This window comes from Plectrocnemia conspersa, unplaced genomic scaffold (assembly GCF_051122295.1).
Source record: "Plectrocnemia conspersa isolate PC_06_02 unplaced genomic scaffold, ASM5112229v1 ptg000010l, whole genome shotgun sequence".
Lineage (NCBI taxonomy): Eukaryota > Metazoa > Arthropoda > Insecta > Trichoptera > Polycentropodidae > Plectrocnemia > Plectrocnemia conspersa.
In genome coordinates this window covers 22,236,541-22,257,759 of record NW_028277174.1, presented here as the reverse complement: position 1 = coordinate 22,257,759, position 21,219 = coordinate 22,236,541, and the positions used below count along the sequence as shown (strand labels likewise).

The 21,219-nt window shown below is 29.6% G+C and overlaps 2 protein-coding genes across 5 annotated transcripts in view; one reads left to right on the top strand and one right to left on the bottom strand.

Annotated features, from left to right (window-relative positions):
* LOC148231001 (uncharacterized) overlaps positions 1-8,393 on the bottom strand; it is a 28,552-nt gene extending 20,159 nt beyond the window's left edge. Inside the window, exon 1 of the mRNA XM_088195971.1 lies at positions 8,189-8,393. The gene's annotated coding sequence lies outside the window, so the exon portion shown is untranslated. The remainder of the gene's footprint in view (positions 1-8,188) is intronic.
* Positions 8,394-10,977: 2,584 nt separating this feature from the next.
* The window catches only part of eag (potassium voltage-gated channel protein ether a go-go), a 142,367-nt gene continuing 132,125 nt past the window's right edge, over positions 10,978-21,219 (top strand). For all 4 annotated transcript variants that reach the window (XM_088195965.1, XM_088195967.1, XM_088195966.1 and 1 more), the window contains exon 1: positions 10,978-11,242. The gene's annotated coding sequence lies outside the window, so the exon portion shown is untranslated. The remainder of the gene's footprint in view (positions 11,243-21,219) is intronic.

Here is a 21,219-nt window from a genome sequence, read left to right as displayed (position 1 = left end):
TTTTGAGCCCCAGGAGCAAGGAATATGGTTTTGAGGCGCAGTGAAAATAACATTATATTAGTGCATCAATTATTATGTGTGGATATGTATTGCTAATTTTTGAGTAGCTCACTTTCAGGTGATGAAAATTAAAGCCGCAAGAAATATAAAGAGTGATCTAACTCTATTAATTAAATGGCCACCTTTGGATATTTTGCAGCAGCTGATCTTTTTCGTACATTTCGGGCGGTATCTCGGCTATAATATATCGGATCTTGGTTTTTATATGCTCCAACGTTTCAGGTTTGTCGGCGTAGACACGACTCTTAGCATAACCCAACAAAAAATTCAACAGCGTTAAAATGCATGTGCTTGACGGTCAGTTGACGTCACAAAAACGTGAAATAATGCGATTTGGGAACTTATCACGCTAAATATTCAACGTTGAGCCCGATGTGTGGCAAGAAACAATCAGTTTTCACGCGTCTATAGCGCTCACCATTGACTGTTACAGTCCGAACTTCATCGTTTAAAAAAAATAAAGCATAATGACGCCACCTGACTACAATGCGCACCAAACAGTCACTTTTGATAATATATATTTGAACAAATCAAACACTATTATTGTCATACATTAAAGCAGCACGGATTAGTTGTTCTGATTTACATTCATATGAAAACATTATAAACACAAGGAAAGAGCATGTCAACTGATAAATGTGTTATTTTATTGTGTGCTCTTTCAAACAAACTTCACATTGCTCAAACATATGTAAAATCAACAATTAAAGCATATGTTACATGCACTTTTCTATGTTATTGTAAATGTCTTATTATTATATACAGTAAAAACTACGATTATGTTTGTTAACGTGGTCTTGCCTTGTGATCATTAAGTTTTATTACATATCATAAAAAAAACAGCTTGAATGAAAGATAATGACGTAGGCGAAAAGATCAATAGAATAATAAAGCTTGCTAACATGTAACTATGGCGTCATTGCTACCTTCTTGATGATAAAATAAAACGATGGGAAAAAAATGTGTTCACTTACGCATGGGAGACGTTTTCAAACGCAGTCATTCGAAGAATAACTGTTATATGTGTGGAGACTATACAGAACCGCATTTGGTGACACTGTTACTGGTAGGGATTTTCGGGGAGGGATCAAAAAACACAGTGAATGAATTTTAATAGCAGCAACTGCTGACGCTACATCTATTTGAAGTAATAAATCCGATAGCCTGATCCGTTGAGATAGTCAGTGTCAAGATTGAATCGACTCTCGGGATTAAAAAATTCTCGGGAACAGCACCCACTAATTGTTAACCAGTTGTAACGCATTGAATTTGCGCTTGTCATGGTGAAACAATTATATTATGTGCAAAATCTCATAGCACTTTCACTGTCCACTACTCATCGCTTTATCTGGTATCTCTTAGACATAGTAATAACTTCGTATGATGTATTGCGAGCAATGAACATGAATACACAACCACACAAGAGATTAAAACTATTCACATTTATCAGCTGGAAGTGTGGATTTCGAACTTATCAACCGCCGTTGAATAATTAGTGCAATGACCGTCCGTCATACATAAACACCATTAGAATTAACCGGTTTAATTTACTCCGAAAATAGACTGGACTCATGTTAGCATGCCCCGCGGGGATAATTCGTAACAAAAAAAAACAAAACACGCCATATCCATATTTCCACAGGATGACCGGCCGCGTGAAACACGTTTTTCCATCCAAGACCTTTACCTACCCTGCCTACCCTTGAGTTATATCGCGCCGAAAGGACACGCACTGAACAAAAATAGATGGATACTTTAGCCCGGGCCTCTGGGGACGAATTTCTCTATCTCTGTTACGTTATCGCCCGAAGCGATGCAAGAACCGACCATAGTAGTCTCGAGATATGATGTATCGTGTGGGCGTGTAACTTTGAGCAATTCTGCGATTTTGACAAAAAAAGTAGAGCGCAGAAAAAGGTTAATATGTTGTCGTGGCGCAAAACTGAAACAGACGGACAGAAACGTGACAAACCGGTCAATCTTGTCTAGAGGATTCATATGTATCATGGTAGTGTTCGTGTGTAAAGAACAGCCGTGAGTTACATTAATGGAAAATTTATATAAAACCATACGACTGATGTATAATACTTATGATCCTCTGCTACATTGTCCCATTTTAAGTTCTAGGAAGCTCGAATATAATAATTTTATTACAAGCGCAATTAGTTCTCACGTTGAATCACACTGTTTGTTCAACAATGCATCAATTTAATATTAAAAGTTAAATTATAGTAGTATTTATTTCTTATAAAAAACCCTGAAAATAAATATAGTCGAATTACACGGGAAATTGTGAATTCTAATTGTATAAAGTTTGGTTAGAGATAATCCTACGTCATTAAAATAAGCTGTTTCTTATGTATACGATAATAATTACTAAGAATTTCGGAAGGCTTGGAATGCTTTGCTCTACACTCGAGATGTCGACCGAAAAGTCATTTTAGGAAACTCGTGGATATAAAACAGATTATTGTTGGTATAAATTCTATCAAAATTCATAATTGCAAAGAAATAAAAATTACCTAAGCAACAAATTGGTACAAAGTTATCATATATGTTTTTTTTATCTTTTAATCCCTTCCCGGTCAGGCTCGACTTAACTATTTTGTAAATTTTCATCTCAAAAATCAGTAAATTTTTCGAGAAAATTATCATAGCACTTTTTTGTTAATAATCACATGTATGCGATTTTTTAAATGTTCAGCAATGGTTGCATAGGAAGGGGTGGGTCTGTGCAAATTATTTTTTAAAATTTTAAAAAAGTACTGTGACCGGTAAGTGTCTAAAAAAATCGCATATAATTATTAAAATGGTCTTAAAAACTAATGGATTTTTTGTTCTTTTGCATTTGAAAAAAAGTATTTTTAGTGGCTTGGATCAAGTAATTATCAAAAGAACACTTCTTGAGAAGCGCAATACTAAAATCAACAAAATTAAAACAGAAACAATTATTTTAACAAAACGTCGACAAATTCTGCCACTACCTTTCCAAAATGAACAGAGCGGTAACGTAAAAGAATTGCTAATTGAAAAAAGTTATATAACTGGGCTTACACCTGGACTCTTAGCTTAAAGCTTAAATTTAATAAAAATATTTTGGAACTTCGCTTGCCGACATTGCGGCCCCCAGACCATATTTAATAGAAAAAGCATGCTAACTATAAAAAATAATATCTTAATCTATAAACAATGCCTGCTCGATGTGGAGTAATACCAGTAATACTATTTTGTTTTCTAAATAACAAGTCATTCAAAATAAAACTATAAAAATAATATATAATACACCTTTTTATATTAACATTAAAAAAATGTATATTAGCCTTCAAATACCAACAATTAAAGAACACTATCATTTTCATACCAGACTACGATAAAAACAACCTTGAATTTAAATACAAGCACATATTGCTCTAGAAGCAAAAGACAGCATAGCAATAATTTCACATCTTTTTATTCCTATACTTTTATTTTTCTCTCGCATCAATTGTAAAAGGTTTTTAGTTTTTTTTTTAAATTAAATCTATCAACGTTTTATTTTATATTCTTATTTTTTTTTATCAAGTTGTAGCTAATAAAAAATTGTAAAAATGCAAATCAGTAATATGTATAGTATATATATAATTATTTATATTATTGAAAATAAAGTATTAAAAAAACATATCGTCGAAAGTAATTAACGCTAAAACATGATCTATCTTAGTCGATACAAAAAAAAATGCGCTCCTCAATGCAATCCCTAAAATACCATCTCCAAGCGAGCGGGTGTAAATTCCCTCGTTGTAGAAATTATACAATTCAGAGCAAAATTGCATTTCAGATTCACATGTAAATCATCCACATTGACTGAGAGAGCAAGGTAAGAAATATAAATTATTTTTGTTCTATGGATGCGAGATATGGACTGACAAAAAAAATCGTGGAGCATACGTGTAAGAAGGCACTCCAAATAATTGCATACAACAAGTAATTATTATTAAACAAACAGGAATGTATTTGGCTATGAGGGCTTACATATTTTCGAAAAAGCTTCTCAGATGGTTGCAATTGCAATTAACCGCTTATTATCCTCAATACAATATGTTAAGCTATGTTACACTTTAGAACAGAAAACTCATAATCCGTGACCCAAAAGGGCGAGTGCCAGATCACGAGAACAAGTATGTGTTCTCTGTGCACCGAAGCGTAAGTTGGGTCGCTTGATAAAAAAACTGGCCGACTATACAGTGAGCAAACAATGCACAAGATAAAAAGGTACACTCCTATATGTTTACGAATAGTCGATGACGTAGATAGAGATTTAAGCTGATAGATTAAACACATGCGATTAATTCGAGTACAATGTACACTGACATTTGAATTAACTACTGCAGTTTAATAAAATTATAATAGTCGAATTAAATTAAATACATATGTAAATGCAGATAGAAAACGTAATTATAATTCACTTAGAAGTTGAGGTAATTCGATTATCCAATTCCAAGTTGATTTTCATCTAGATGTGAAGTTTCAATTGAAAAATCGAAAATAAAAAACGATTGACGCACTTTCCGACAATCAACGCATTTTTTGTAAGCTACATCAAAACAGTTTTTAAAAGAGATAGAACAATTTCACCTACGTTTACTTTTTTTAGTGCAAAAATTCTATTATTTTTTTTCGGCAGAGATATATAATTGTGCTATTTTATTTTAAAACATAGAACTAGATCAACAATGTGTGTATATAAAAAAATATAGTTTGAAAAACTTTTTGTAAAATAATCTTTGATAACGTTATTGATCGTTTAAGATTAATATATCGCACTGTACAAATATGAAAACTGAACAAAGTTCATTTATAGATATATTTAAAAAAAAATGTTTTTATTTAATCATATGTTTTTCGAAGATGAAGAAAAACTCACACCAAAACAAGTATTAATCTGCATTTATTTAACAATATGATTCTATTTTTGTTTTTTCTTTCTCGATACAATTTTTAATTAGTGTCTTTATAACAAAAAAGGTCAAATTTATTAGTGTTATCGATCATGAATAATCTTTTTTTATTTGATTGCATTTACACCAGTATCGTAATAAATTTTAAATTTAGTTGATAATAATTTAAAAGACTTGGTCAAAGTCTGCATGGTTCATTGTACAGGTGAGCCAAAGTAGGCAATTTTTTTTAAGTATATCTAGTCATGAAACTGAATGTTTATTTTTTTATTTGTTACTTTATCCTATCACAGAATGTCGAAACACATTATATATTAATTGTAACTCAAATACAGTGGCGTAAATAGAGGGACGGGGACGGACCGCCTTCGGCGGCACTCGCTTGGGGGCGGCATTTTTGCGATGGAAAAACCGTGTGTCTAGTGTGGGTCTTAAACTAAATGCGCTAATAAATATATATATCCACAAACAGCCAAGAGCTAAGTTGAATATGTGAAAACAAAAAATAATAATTTAACAAATACTGATTTTATGCTAAACTCTGCGATAAATCTTATATTCATCTGAAAGTTATAATTAAAGATAAAGTAAAAATAAATGTAGCATAACCTTAATAATTTTAAAATATGTGTGTTTTGGCAAATTTTATAATACAACTGAGATAGCGTTTAGTAGAAAAACAGACTAAAGTCTGAAGGTAATCGAATAAAAATGTAAAAAGTAAATTTGATGAATTTGTAACTGATTATCGTTTAAACATCAGTGATGACAACAACAGCTAGCAAGATATTGATTAAAATAAAATTGAGCGCTGGTTTCATTTCTCCCACGTGCGAATTAGCATCCTACATATAATTACACATAATAATTAAGAGACCCTTTTTTTTGCATTTTCATTTATAAGTGAAATTTGCAGAATATTTTCACTGTGCAACCAATTGAACTTTAAAATTGTCTTTAAATAAAATATCTATGAGTAATATATCTGAAAAATTGCGCTTGCAAGAAAATAGAAATTTGTAAATTAACTCTCAATATTTTCTTTAAAACATATAACAGATTATTAGAGAAATATTAAAAAAATACCTTTCATAGTAAGTTATAACTCGACATTTTCTTAATAGAAAATAACAGCTAAAATTTAAATATTATAAAATTTCAGCTTCACAGTAAAACATGGACTGATTAAACTCGCAATTATTTAGACTTCCGATGAAATTACATGATGTTAAAGGATTTGCTTAGATCTAATTGAGTTTTCTCCATTTTAACCAAATCACCCATTAGATTGGCGATTAACAACTAAGGTTGCTATTTGTTAAGCTGCTACCATTCAGGAAAACATAGTAGAGAGATGAATCAACGTTCGAGAAATAGTAAAGGCTTTGTGTATCTCTTAAGAACGGGTTTTAAACATTTTGAGCAATGTGGAATGGCAAAAAAATCTGCAAGGTGGGTTGATTAGAAACGTGTTCGTGTTCGACACGAAAACATAAAATATTGATAAATTTTATGGAAAGATTTGTTACTACCTATGAAACATGGGTATCACTACTATTAGCTTGAATCCAAGCAGCAGTTAAAAGGTAAAGAATAGATTTTCACCACCTCTCAAAACCAGTAGCGACCCGTAAGAATTCGTAGAGGAGGTGCTGCAGCAATACAAGCTGAAAGATTGAGCAAAATATCCTTATAAAACTAATATATGTTTTGTGCGGATTTACATATAAATGAAATAATTGTAAATAAATTAACCACGATCAAATTATTAAGCTGATTGAAATAAAATATTTGCGTCCTGAAACAATAAATACAAAAACGTCATACGACCTTCATAAAAGTTTGAGACGCACGCCTGTTTTTGAGATATGCTTAAAACGACAATAAAGAGTGGGCCTTTCCAACATTTTGTTTTATTCAATGAACGTATTCTGCGAGTTTCATAAAATAAGCAATATTTCAGAAATTAAAGTCTGTAATAAGACATATATTTTATTAATTATAAACTATTATTAAATATGTCAATATGTAAGACATAACTCTCTCCTTTTTCACGATATTCATCCATGAGATTAGGAAAATATAGGAAAACCTAATCTATGATGATCTGTCAAAATTATAATTATATAATAGTCACAAATTACGATCTCGTAGGTACGATAGAAATTGAAAAACACTAGGGCCATTTTTTAGTTTTTTAGGTATTAGTCACTGACATACATATACCACTGATTTATCGTGCTGTATGGTTATGGAATTGAAACAAAGATGCAGTTGTTTCAATGGAAGCTCTTGAGAGCCGAGACTAATAAAGTAAGTCTAGTTTGATCTAATGTCACGGTACTCCTTACTATTTTCATCGATGAAATCCAATAAGGAGGAATGTGATCCGATAAACGTCTAAAATTGTGTTGAAACAAATATAAATTTTTCAACACGATAATATTATCTCACTGGTATTGACTAGATATGTCTCCTTATGACTTTTTAATGTTTCCGCAAATAAAAAGGACGTTATACAATAATAAAAGAGTTAAAGGCGAAATCTTCGAGTGAGTTGAAGACAGCGTATTCCACAAATATTTGTGGATTGGAAGAAACACTGATATTTATATGTGTGTTATATTTGATCTGGAAGGGTACAATATCAATATTGAAGAATAAATAACTTTTTGATAAAAATAAACAAAGGTAAAAATATAAAAAATATATCAAATGCAAATTTAATTGTGGCAACACTGAATTTCTAATAATGATAAAATATAATTACTTGAACGATCTTCCGTTAATTTTATATTCATTCGATTGTTACAATTATTATTTAAAAATAATATCATTTATTACCTTATTAACTACCGACGAACAATAATTTGGTCTTAACATTGAAAAAAAATGCACAAACAAAAAATAAATAAAATAGATTTTGTATTGAACACAGATAACCTTGATTAATTGATGCGCGGGGCACAGGTGACCCCCGAGAGGTTATACTTTTTATTTAAGGTCATCGATGCATAGAACGCGAATTTATAATGTAGGCCGCGAATCAAACCAGTAATTATAAAAAAAAAACGTTGAAGCGGCTACGAGGATGTGAAATGAGATAAACACGAATTTTATCGGCGTTACTCGAGAATTTTAGGTTATGTTGTATCGTAAACATTTGATCGCTGGTGTAATATTTTGGTTACCTGTGCGCTGTTGTTCCTGCGGCGTCTTCTTATGCGATGTTTTCGGGTGGATTTTTATTGTTTGTGTCAAAGGGCGAGTTCGGCTCGCAACAAATATGAATTTAGGAATTTTATCGAAACGAATAACATTTAGAGCGGTTGGCTCATCCCAAAGAGCTGAACGTAAATATGTATATAATGTTGGTTCGCGGCGCGGACGCAGAGCGGCGCCACCGTCGAATTCGATTTAATTGTGGCCGCATCACACGCTCGATGTTTTCAACGGAGAAATGTAACATGGTCAAGGACGTTCGTCAGTTTTTCAATCTTTTTCAGTGTCATTTCTTAGGTAAAATCTTTAAATAAACATCAAAAAATCATATTTTAATAATAATAAAAAAAAAATATCCTAGAAAATTAAAAGCGACGATTATATGTTTTAATGAAATTTGGAAAATTAATAGTTAAGTTACACTTAAAAATATGTAATTTACACATTTTTTTGCAAGAAAGATCATTGTGGTTTGTGTTTATTAATTCAATTTAATTTTTAATAAAAGTGTCATATCATCGTGTTAATATTATTACTATTTTTAATTTTATATTTTAGTCTGTATTTTGGTTCCATCAAATATGATTTTATTTTTAAATAAGCTTTAAATTGGGCTGATAAATTTTTGTATTAATTGAAAAAGGTGGAAACGAAACAGAAATTTACGTAAGCTAAACAATGTTTTTGGTAGTAATACTGTTAAAGAACGTGTGGTAAAGGGTGGCTTAAAAAAAATAAGAGAGCTTTGATGGTAATGAACATCATGAGCGTCTTTCTTCAGTTAAAAACGACCAACTAGAGGGTTAGTTAAACCAGAACTACACACAACGATTCAGGAACTTCCGCAAATTTTAATGTAAGTAATCCAACAGTTCTGAACCACTTTAAGCATATTTAAAAACCAAAACAAATAATACAACATAAATAATTAAAATTGTGCATCTTATAAAAAATAATAATAATATAAATTATAATTTCTGTGTTATTGTAACAAATTTACCACGTAACTAATATCAACTTAATAATCTCAAGCTTTACACTTTTTATTTTCTGTATTTTTAGGTAAGTAATTTATTAGTAAAAAAAAAGATTGTTGTATTGTAGTTAATGTTAATTAATAAATGTATTTAGGTCGGTATGTTTTTAACAGCGTAAATTTTAAATTTAAATTTTTTATTAAGTTGCGGAAATTGAATGTAGTTACAATGTTATTTTAACAATGCGTTATTACGGCTATGTGCTATTATCTTTATACATATACATATTAATTTACTGTTGCAAATAAATTATTAAAAAGTAATTAGAAGTAGCATTTAAACATACAAATAAAAAACGCTACAACGTAAGAAACACCATGTTTTATACAATATATTGTTTTTTTAAATTTATGGAAAGTTGAAAGTTTTTAATATTAAAATTGACCTAGAAATGACAGTCAGAATGACATGTGCATATGCCACGTCGCTACACTGTTCACCGTCTGGGAGTAGATCTATACTGCAATACATGCCAACGAAACTGCTGAAGAAACTGAACAGCGACCTGGTGACAATCGATAGCGTGCTACTGAAATACATGAAGACAAGTGACTAAAATTATTTAAATAAATTTGTAATAACAAGATGAATAAAATTAATTATGATGAGTTTGAATTTAGTACAATTTTTTATGGCCGGGTAAACTAGTAAAATTTATAAAAGGTGCTGTAATCGATTTATAAATATTGGGGCAAATTAACAAAATAGTAATTTTTAGTCGTTACAATAAAAACAACTAGTACACGTGTTTTGGTTATTTTACTTTATATATTTTGTAAATAAGAGAAAATATTTAAGGATTGCTGGTGGTTTGAAACAATATCGAACGTGTGCGTCACAACCAAAATCTGCACTTTATCCGAATATATGCCTTATGGTTATATACATAGGGAATATAACCGTTTGAACTGTTTGTTAGAACTGGCATGGTACATCGTTCGCTTTCGGCAATTTCCGGGAGCTTTCGTACAACTCCGCCGATCATTGTATGATTGCCGATATGCAGGGGTTGTGAATCCAATCTAGAGGGAGATCTAAATTTTGGTGAATATAAAAAAATATTTCTACTTATTTCTAATATATATTTATGAATTATAAAATCTGACTTAAACCTTTTCTTAGTTAGTGTAATATATGTTAAAATTTAAAAATCGATCTTTACGTTTTATATAACAACCGAACTACATACTTTTATTGCCTTGACCGAACAAGGTTTTAAATAATAGATTTGTCATATAAAATAAAGTTGAAATTTATAGTTTATTTTTATTAAAAAATATAATAATCGGTGTCCGATAGAATATAATAAGCAACAGCAAAATCTCAGTAGCTAAATTATAAATTTATACATATAATATTTTTATAATAATTTATTCACCTGCAATTTTAAAATGTACATATTATCAATACAGTTTTGGTTATTGTGTAATATTAAAAACAGTATTAACAAAAATATTTTTCAAAAATTCAAAAATATACACGCGCCCTTCTTGTAACTAACTATCAATATAAGTATTTTATTTTCATTTGTAATGTTATTATAGTTGTATTTATGTACGATTTTTCAAAAAGTTTACTTTTGGGCTTAGTCTATTTAGCGGCCCGCAACTTCGCGCTTGCGCTCCCCTGACTTAAGGGGTGTTTCCAGCTCAGGTCCTTCACGAGGGTTGGAGCAAATACCAGATATTGTCAGTGTTCAGTTTTGCTCTGTCGGCCGCGTGACGTGTGTCGATCTCGCCGCTCAATTAATTTGTATCCATCAAAGTGTTTTATTGTTGTATATAGAATTTCGACAGTGTTACGTAAAACTACCACGTTAAAAATATCCATTATAAAAATATGGATTATTTTTCTAAATAAAACGAAAAAATAATCAGAATGTACAAAATCACTACGTCACGGTGACATTTGTTATAAAAAAAAGAAAATGCGAAAAACAATTTTTCACCGCCAGGAACCATGTCTAAAATTGCGTGAAAAATAATCGTAAGTCAATGTTATCACGTTATTGATATTTTATTATTACTTAAAATTGTGCAATATAACCTAAAAATCATAAAAATACGTTTTCTTTTAAATAAAATAACACATAAATATGTAATACTAAGAACTTGAACATAAGAGCAACTGAGGACTGTCACATTTTCTGTCTTTCAATTTATCATGTGTCATCGCAATTTTCTATTGCATTAATATTTATACGCTGCCTTTATGTGAATGTACACAATTTTTTCTCGTACATTTTCTTAAAGTACACGAACATCGCTCATATTTTAATCAAAATATTAAAAAAACGAGACACTTTCTGAATTACCACAGTATATCATTTCTTGCCTTTGTCTAAAGCTTAACAACAAAAATGCTCATTAAATTGTACAACATTTAGTTATTTTTGTATATTGATTCTCTAGTACTTTGATTTAAAAAGGCGATGACATATCAACCGTTCCAGTGCTAGTATTCACTTTGGAAAAATCAAAAGTTTTTTTATGATGATACACGTTTTTGATACAGCATAAGAGAATACTTAGTATCTTAGTTATTAGATTTGTTGTAAACATTTATTTACTAAAACATAATTATACGATACAGTTATATCACTTGTAAATAAACACTTTTTTTATTTTGTATAACATAGCAGAACTTATATATTTTTGGAATAGCGCATAAAATATGCACTGCAGGTTTTGTCGTGTCTCATCCCGCCACAAATTGACAAAGGTTATCTAGATCAAGAGGATCTATATATTTTTTAATTAATATTGAATAAAAAGTATGTCTACACGTAAAGCTAGAATATTTTTTTATTATAAATATTCTGTTGTAACATAATAGACATAAGCCTAATGCGTTATAACTGGATAATAAGCAACATATTCATATTGTGAAGTAGTCTGGAAACTTTGTTAATTATAAACTATTATTATAAATTATAATTAATAAACGTTAGCATACAGCTCAGGCCGGTATTTAATATAATCAAGTACCTTACCCACTAAACAATTTTAGCATTAAATATATTATATAATGATTTATTTATAGAAAATTTCGAGAAGAATTTGTCCACGTTGTATAATTTTTACTCATAAATTGCTGTTTTACACATCTATTTTTAATAGTCGGAAACTTTACACATAAGTTAAAACGAATAAAATCATAGTATAATAATATAAATAATTATTATTGGATATAGTTAATATAGTACAACTTTCAGTAGCGTCTTTTATAATGGATACTATGGAAACTCTTTCGATTTATGGCTTATGCTTTGACTCTGAATAAGATGAGAATATTATTTTTATATATAACTAATATTTAATTTTTAATTTTTGCGATTTTGTAAATTTTATCTTATGGAACTTCTGTTTCTTAAAAAAAACGCTAATAGAATATAGAAAAATTGTCCGTTAGCGCACGGATCTTAACTTATTAATACGTATGAGACTAATGGAAGATCCATAAGACTGATATTTAAATACAAATATAATATATGATTTTTTTATATAATACAAATATCTTAAAAACAAGATGCACCATAATATTCATGCAGCAAATAAGTTCACTGTCAGTTTAAAGAGCTCTAACTTAGGAACGGTTGATATTTCAACAATACATATTTTCAATTTAAATATCTTGATTGTTTTGAAAAATTTTATGTGATTAAAAGCTGTTTAAAATAAATAATATTTATTTACTAATTTTGTAAGAATATTTATGTTTCACTTTGCATTTTTATATTATTTTATAGTGTGAGTAAAACTTTATGTAAATGTTTTTGTGTATTTTCGCTATATATGATTAACACTAATAACATAAATTAATATTTTAAAATTAATCACGTTTACAATTTAGTTTCGCTGATTAAATTACAATCCCAGGATTCGTCTTGTCATTAAGAAATGGCCGCTTCCCAAGATTAAACCAGGTTTAGGTCTCTAATTTTGAGTATAAATTGTTAAAAATTTAAAAGCACGATTCCGTCATGTAGACACAACTGAAACGTGGTCTTTGGTTTTATGTAGAGTAACGAACTCCCCCCTTTGTCTTTAAGTCTCACGTGAGACTCGTCTAGACCTTTAAAGTTTGACAACCTGTTTTATATGTATGTTTAGATGAATCAAATAAGTTGGAGCTTTTAGCACTTTATTTTATTTTCATAGTAATAACTTAAATATCTGAGTGGAAAACAATTGGGTGAGCTAGTTGAATTTACGTTAATTAATAAAAATAGGTATTTTTGAGTAGCTGTCTTTTGCTTGTGGTTTGCATGTCAATAATATACTTGTGGTATTGTTGAAATTTTGTACAAATAGTGATAGCGCAAAACCACATATTTTTGTTATTGTTTGGGAATTCGGAACATAAATATTTAAAATCGCACTCAAGAAAAAATAATAAGTTTTAAGATAAACATAGAGAATATTTTGCAATGACACTAAGCATATTTAAAGTTTCATTAATAAAAGTAAAATACAATAAATATATTACTTTTTTACCAATCTAGTAACAAAAATGCAAAGACAGATTTCTAGCAAGAAAACCAGAAATATTTGAAGATGTTATATGTATTAATTACAAGCTGCACATAGAAAATATATATTTTTCAACTAAATAAGGACAACAATATGTATATATTTATCGCATTGAATATGCTAATCTTTACCTTAATTTTAAAATAACAGATTTTTAATAGTCTGACGATTGTTAAATATATGCGAGTTTAATATAAAATGCTCAAACCATAAGTATTTAATTATGGTGTTCGTGTTTTACCCATTTAACCTACTTAAAGGCGACAACAAAAATCTAACTCAACCGATATAAACTTAATTTAACTGTTGTTTTTCATCGCCAAAAGCAGGTATTTTTATTATCAATTTTATAATAATTGAATTTCCAAAATGCGTCTCGCCCAATCAATCTTGTTGTAATATATAAGTTTTAAGAGCTTTCAAATGGCTATTGGGCGAAAGGTTCAACTAAAATTACATCGTGGGTGCTGTTTTTCCACCAGAGTATTTTGATATCGTATCGAACCTTAGCTTCTTTTTTGACCCACAACTTTTAAATAAAAAAAAAATAAACGGCATCTATTTGTAGAATCGTAAATATCTACTGTAAGTTGATGGTAGATATTTATGAGTCTACAAAGAAACGTTGAAAGCATTTAAATAGTTTATTCCGATTTGCTGAAAACTAATCTGTTAAAATATTAGTATTAATCATTATTCACTGGAGTTCTTGAACTGGAATTCAACAAATCATATTGCGTCAGAGCTAATGTGATTGTTAGTTTCTCATATGTATACATATGTACGTACTATTATAACTAAAATAAAATAATAAAACTCCAACCATTTTTTCATCCAATGAAAGCTCTTTAGATTTGTCCTTTGTATTATAATAAACATATGAAATAATGATGCGTGCAGGGTAACAATCGTACCCTTGAAAAATCAATGGATGGTACATAAAAGTAGTATAAATTAACTGAAAGTTTTTTTTATGTATGATATTTATTACCCACGGAAAATATTATCTACTGTATTGTTGTGCTTTATAAAAAATAAATGATTGTAACGCATGATATCATAAACTGATCTTTTTGGATAAAATAAAAAAAAAACACTTAATGATTTCAAATATAATTTCTTCTAAGAATTTAATCTTCTCCTTACCTCATAACATTTTTAAATTCAATTAGCATAAAGTCTTGGAGTCTTTTTTTAATTTCATTAGCATATAATCTGAATTTTGTATTTTTTTCGTTTAAAAAGTGTTGCATCGGTTCAAATAAATGTTAGTCAGAAGGAGCAAGGTCTGGAGAATAAGGTGGATGAGATAAAATATTTTTTTATTTTATCGAGAGTCAATATCATAAAATGTTCGGTTATTTAATTTACAATTTTTCGGTGATTCAAACTCACTTGATTAAAAAAAATATATCAAATATTACCATAGAAACAAAATAATATCTTTACCTTGAAAGTTTTATTTTTTGTGCTTTTTTTGAAGCATATTTATTAATTATATTATTAAAATTGTTTTGTTGACGATCTTCGATAGGTTTTTATCATTTTTAATTTACTGAAGCTTGTTTCAGCAGAGACTACAGTAGCCGGTAATGTCAAAATTATCTTTAACGCAATATCGAAATTCGGATTTGACTGTATTATTATTTGTATTCATGCATTATTTTTAATATATCTAAATTTGTAGCTGATTTGAGATTTGGAATTAATTCCATTGCCTGATTTTTATATATTTAATTATTTCTGATAAAAATTCATTAGAATTATTATCGTTATGTAAATTTTTTGCATTCATCGACAAAAAAAATTCTTCTTGTTAATAATTCGAAATGTGATTAAATTTCATACAGTTTTTCATATCCTTATTTAAGTTGTATTAATGATATATCTATCACTCCTTTCATTTCTACAGTAAATAAAAATGTATCACTTTAAGGAACAAATTGCTGAGATAGATCATCTAATTTTAAAATTCGACATCGTTTTTTTCAATTTTATTGTAGAAAAAATAATTTTTCATATGGTGTCCCTCATATACTGCAAGGAATTATTATAGATAATCCTTGTTTTAAACGTAAAGCTTCACCTGAGGAAAGTGCCTCGCTCGCCTCACTCTCGTATAATATATATATAATATTAGATGACTATATCCCTATTAAAGAATAGAGTAGTTATCTTGAATATACACATTTTTGCTTGAAATTTATACTTAAAATGATTGATTTTTTTGAAAGAAAATATTTTTCTGTATTGCCAATTGAAGTGTATGTGCCACACAATCTATAACAATGCATTACGAGGTTGAAATGTTGAATTTATGTGCCAAATCAAAATGCTTCATTACAAAAAGCTTGATTGCAAAAAATTGTATGTTACATTAAAGATTTTTATAAAACCTCAAATTAGCAAAATTTGACAGATAGTATTACTAAGTGTCTAATTTTAACTTTTGTACTTACTTGGTGATTTATAAGCTACTTAGTTTTGCTTTGGGATAGCCGAAAAGAGATGGCTTCTTACGGACTTTGCATTACGAGCCGAGTAAAAACGGATTAATGATTCTATTCTACAATGCGCCGCACTAGTCGTGCGTTAAATATGTTTTCTTCTTCTTTTTGTGTTTTCATGTTTCGCAGAATCGCTATAAATATCTTGTCGAAAGCTCATGTATTCTTTGTATGTCTGTGTGTGCTCCTTTAAGAGGTAAGAGAGATAACTCGCTTCTGGAAGTGAAACGCATCAACTATTCACGAAGCAGTGTAATTTCAAAGCTTCGCTCGAGATTCTCAGTTTCAAAAGCGGAATATTTAATAGTGAAGGTCGTGGGCACTCTTCCCGCGTACATTCACACGCCGTCCCACGGGGTAAATGAGAGACCCCCGAGCGGGAAATGCCGCCGAATTATGGGGCAGTTCGATTTTTCCGATAGACCTTCGGACGCTCGCCTCTCTCGTTCCGTCTGCTTTTGTCTCTTTTTTTCGCTATTTTTCGCGCTCGAAATATGGTAATATCATGTAAAGCCAACGAGATATTTTCATCGGACCGAAATTAATCTTTCGACGATGTAAAACACACAATGGGGCTGATCCCATGCTTTATTATGCTTAGTACGTCGGTTTTCCTTTAATGCATTTTATGAATTATTAATATTTATAATATATTTATGCAATAATATTTTCAGTTGCTTTATATAACTCGGACTGAATTATTTAGATTTTCAATCTGGGCGCATGTATACACATTTAATGTCGCCTCTGGGATGCATTTAAAGCAGCGGGTCTCACTACGTGGCTAGCCACCACTAGCAAAAAAATCAACAGCGTGAGCCCAAAAATTCCTAGACAAGAGACTGTTATGTGCCGAATCAAAATTTTAACATGATTTTTTTTCTTTAAACTTTTATGGCTGTACAACTTTACCTTGTTTTATGGGATAGAGTTAAAATTTATTTATTTATTTAGTTAGATTAGATTAGGTGGCACACTAGCAACACTGTCTGACGTAGCGGTGGCGAGAAAAATAATTAGCTTAGCGACGCGACGCGAGAAGAACGGCCGGTGCTTCTCTCCGACCGGCCCCGCACCATTCAATAACATGTAAATAATAATCATACAATAAAATATACTGCAGCAGCTCATCTGCATCTCATTGTCATACAAATAAATGTCAAGATAATTAGAAATTACATATTTAAATATGTAATTTCCAATTTCAAATCAAACAAAAGCAGTTTTGTCATATTACTAGTAGTTTGTTTATTCCGACAGCAAAAAGCCTGGTGAGCTAGGGAAGATGCAGTCTGATGAAAATCCTATATTTTGTCTTACAAGATGTGATCTAATGTTGGAACAAGATCTGACAACTACGGTGGATGACAAGTTTACAAGTCTAGCTACTACAGTAAGAAAATAATTTAAGATTCAAAAATTTGCTCGTGAAAATAGGTTATAAGCTAGCATTATTTTTTTACTGGAGAATTTAAACCAGAGGCAAGATTACAATTTCGTGATTTTGCGACTGCAACTAATGATAGACGAGTGGTATAAGTCGGTTACAATTATCTGAGATACCTGTGTTTGAATTCTATATAGACCCTATTGTTTTTTAATTTATATTGTGTCTAGGTGATCGGAATTAGTGAATACCATATAATTATAGATAGGGTTTTCCTAGATTTTCCTAATCTCACAGAGGAATTTAATGATGATTATTAAAATTCGAGTGTGTTTCATATTGGGTATTAACAATTCTCTAATAATGCGCTACTTCAGTGCATAGAGAATATCAAAAATGTATAAAAAATACGATTCTGTGAGCTCGAGGCTGTTGCCGGGAGTAAGAAATGTTTATTAATTTAGATAAATAGGTTAAAAATAATTACAATTTATTGTATATAGAATATTTACTTTTAAAATAAGTATATGCATGTGTATATATAATGCAGTAAATAATATTATAATATTGAGTAATTAATATGTGGTAGATAAATATTTTTTGATTTATTTATTTTTAGTCTTTAATGTAATTTTTATTATGAAATTACAGCACTGCTAAAATTTATTTTTGTGTAGTATTCAGTGATTCCGCACGTGACAAGTGCAGGTGGATCGAGAATTTTTTGGATTATATTTACAAATCAAGAATTCATATGTATCGCAATACATTTCACTTGATCTTTGTCAAATAATCTATCTACATAGAAAATGTTGTTCTTTTTATCTGAAAATATTTGAGATTATGTGATACGTTATCCTCACAACTGTTTTTTTTAACATAAATTAGCGATTAAGTGACTGTAAAATAATTAAAAAATAAATATTTTTTGTTACTCGATTCCGTATAATCTTCTTCAAAAATATTGAAATTTTTCTATAGTCAAAAGCTAGTCAAAAATACATTTTATGATCGATTCATTACATGACTGATCGATGAGTCTAAACTACCATAATATATTCGATTCAGAAATCACAGTCAGTAGAGCGTATCTTTAAAGGCATACATGTTCGTCATTTTAAACAATTTAATAAAAATATTAGTATAATTTATATGCTATATTTTTTTTTTATTTATGTAAACGCTTTTGGGTAAACCTCAATAAAGGTTTTATAACTCACATTTATTGCATGGACACAGCAATAAAAATATATTATAAAACAATGCATTAATCAGTCAAAAAATTCGGTATTCTCAAATATCCACCTCTTTAGAAAAACATCCGTACGTTGTGAGTATCATTAAAACAATAAAGTAGCTTAAAAATGTATAACTTATTCGGCTAAAGCAGGCAAATTAAATAATCTTACTAAATGGTGCATTCTGACAGTGCTTTCTAAACGAATTATAGATTATAACTCGTCTATTATTTTAATTTATTTCCCCTTAGTATTTTGGTAATATAATATAGATGTCATTCTCATTATATATAAACTCTAGTTTCATGTGTATTAAATATAATAATACACAGTATATCGTATTATACCGTAGTTTATGAAATCTAATGCTAGTAATTGATTACATCAAACGCTGCCGAGGGATTAGCATGTGCTTTAACTTGATAGTTTTGGTAGGTGGTTATAGTTAGATACAATAAGTCAATTATCGGGTTGCTGTTTCAAGCCTGCAACATTAAATTATCAAATTTCAGGTAAACGTTTTTTTATGGTCGATACTCTGATCATGACGGGCAGTCGTTTATAGACTGCGCAAAAATAAAAGTTTTCCCCTTGACATAAAAACAACGTATGAAAAATAAATAAGTGCATATTTATATCTGGGTTAACTGTCGTGCATTTTTAAATTCGATATCCATAGCAATATTAAATATTCTAAAAAATACTTATTTTAGAAATAAAGTTACCACTGCGCTGTTTTAATTATCTTATGGATTTCCTAATCTTAATCTTAACTATCTTGTAATTGATTATTTCAATTACAAATAATTAGTGAAAAGCGATTTCATAAAATTTAATGAAGTTCTCATTGACTTTTTGAGCCAACACAATGTTTGTACAAAAATTGGCCTTTTACTTTTTTATTGGCGCGACGAGCCGCATTAAAAAATAAGTATAATAAAAAATGAAAGTATACAAAAAACGCAATTTTATAGCCGCAGTGTGAAAATTTTAAGTTCGTTTTAAATAAATTACTTTTTCTCTTAAATAATATTGTACAAATCCTTTTTATATGCAACGAACTTTTTAAGTGTAACACACAAACATTTTTAATCTAATCCTAAATATCATATTTATAAATTGATAGAATATTTTATATTTTTAAAAATAAAAATAACGCCAGAACAATAATTTAGTAATAGAGAATAATTTATTCTTTAAATATAATATTAGGAATTAGAAATTAATATATACTTATAATTACGATCGATCATCACCTAGATTTTCTTTATTCCTCAGATGAATAATTAAAATTAAATCGAGTTGTGCGTAGTGAAATATATTTAATGTAGGATGTAATTATAGTTTATTAATAATATAATAAATTTCAGTCGGGTGTCTCACTAATTATTTAGAAGCTATTGATTGTGTTTATCCCGTTGTAAGGCATTGAACTAACGCAGGTTGCAAATTGAAGTCGATCTGGATCAGTGAATGCAAAGAGAGAAGCGGCAGCTTATGCAATCTTCGCTTGTCTGAAGTTGAGTCGACCTTTTATCAGTTGTCTTGAATTTCGAAGTGAGTGCTTAAATGTTTTAAGTTTTAGAAAATATCTTAAAGGAAGGAAAGATGAAATGTCCGAGGGAAATTTCTCAGACGAAATGTTAAAGGAGAAGTGATAAGATGAAACGACTTTTTGTTGCCCGCGTTTTAGTATTTATATCCATGCCTCTTCCTTAGAGATTTTGTTGTCCGTCTCATTTTCTGTGGTACGACCGATTGGAAAATAAAAGAGTAAATTTTTTTTGTAACAAACTGCCGTTTGCCGCTAAGGCAGATTAGAAACGGTTGTGCGCGATATATTTTTTCAAGGCGATGGATATTTTATTTCATTTTTAATTTATAGCGTGTACTTTGTGACCTCAGCTGTTAAAAAAAATCCATGGTTGTGTCGCATTTTAATGGATTTTTTTTTCTTAAGCGATTAAAACGCTTTATCCCAAACTTAACTGTTTATATGATTTATTGTATCAATTAATCCCTTTAATTGTGAATAAAAGATGATGTATTTCCTCAAGGTGACGAATATTGCAATATTTTTTTATTTATAGCGTGTACTTTGTGACTTACGCTCTTAAAATGTTTCTCACGGTGGTGTTGTATTTTAATGTAAAAAATTTTTTTTTTTTCCAAAACGGTTAAAACTTAACTGACATTTTTATGACTTATTGCATAAGTTAACTCCTTTAATTGTGAATAAAAAATTTCATTCTAAAGCACATCATTAAAATTGTATTGTCCATGTATTGGTTCGAAAAAA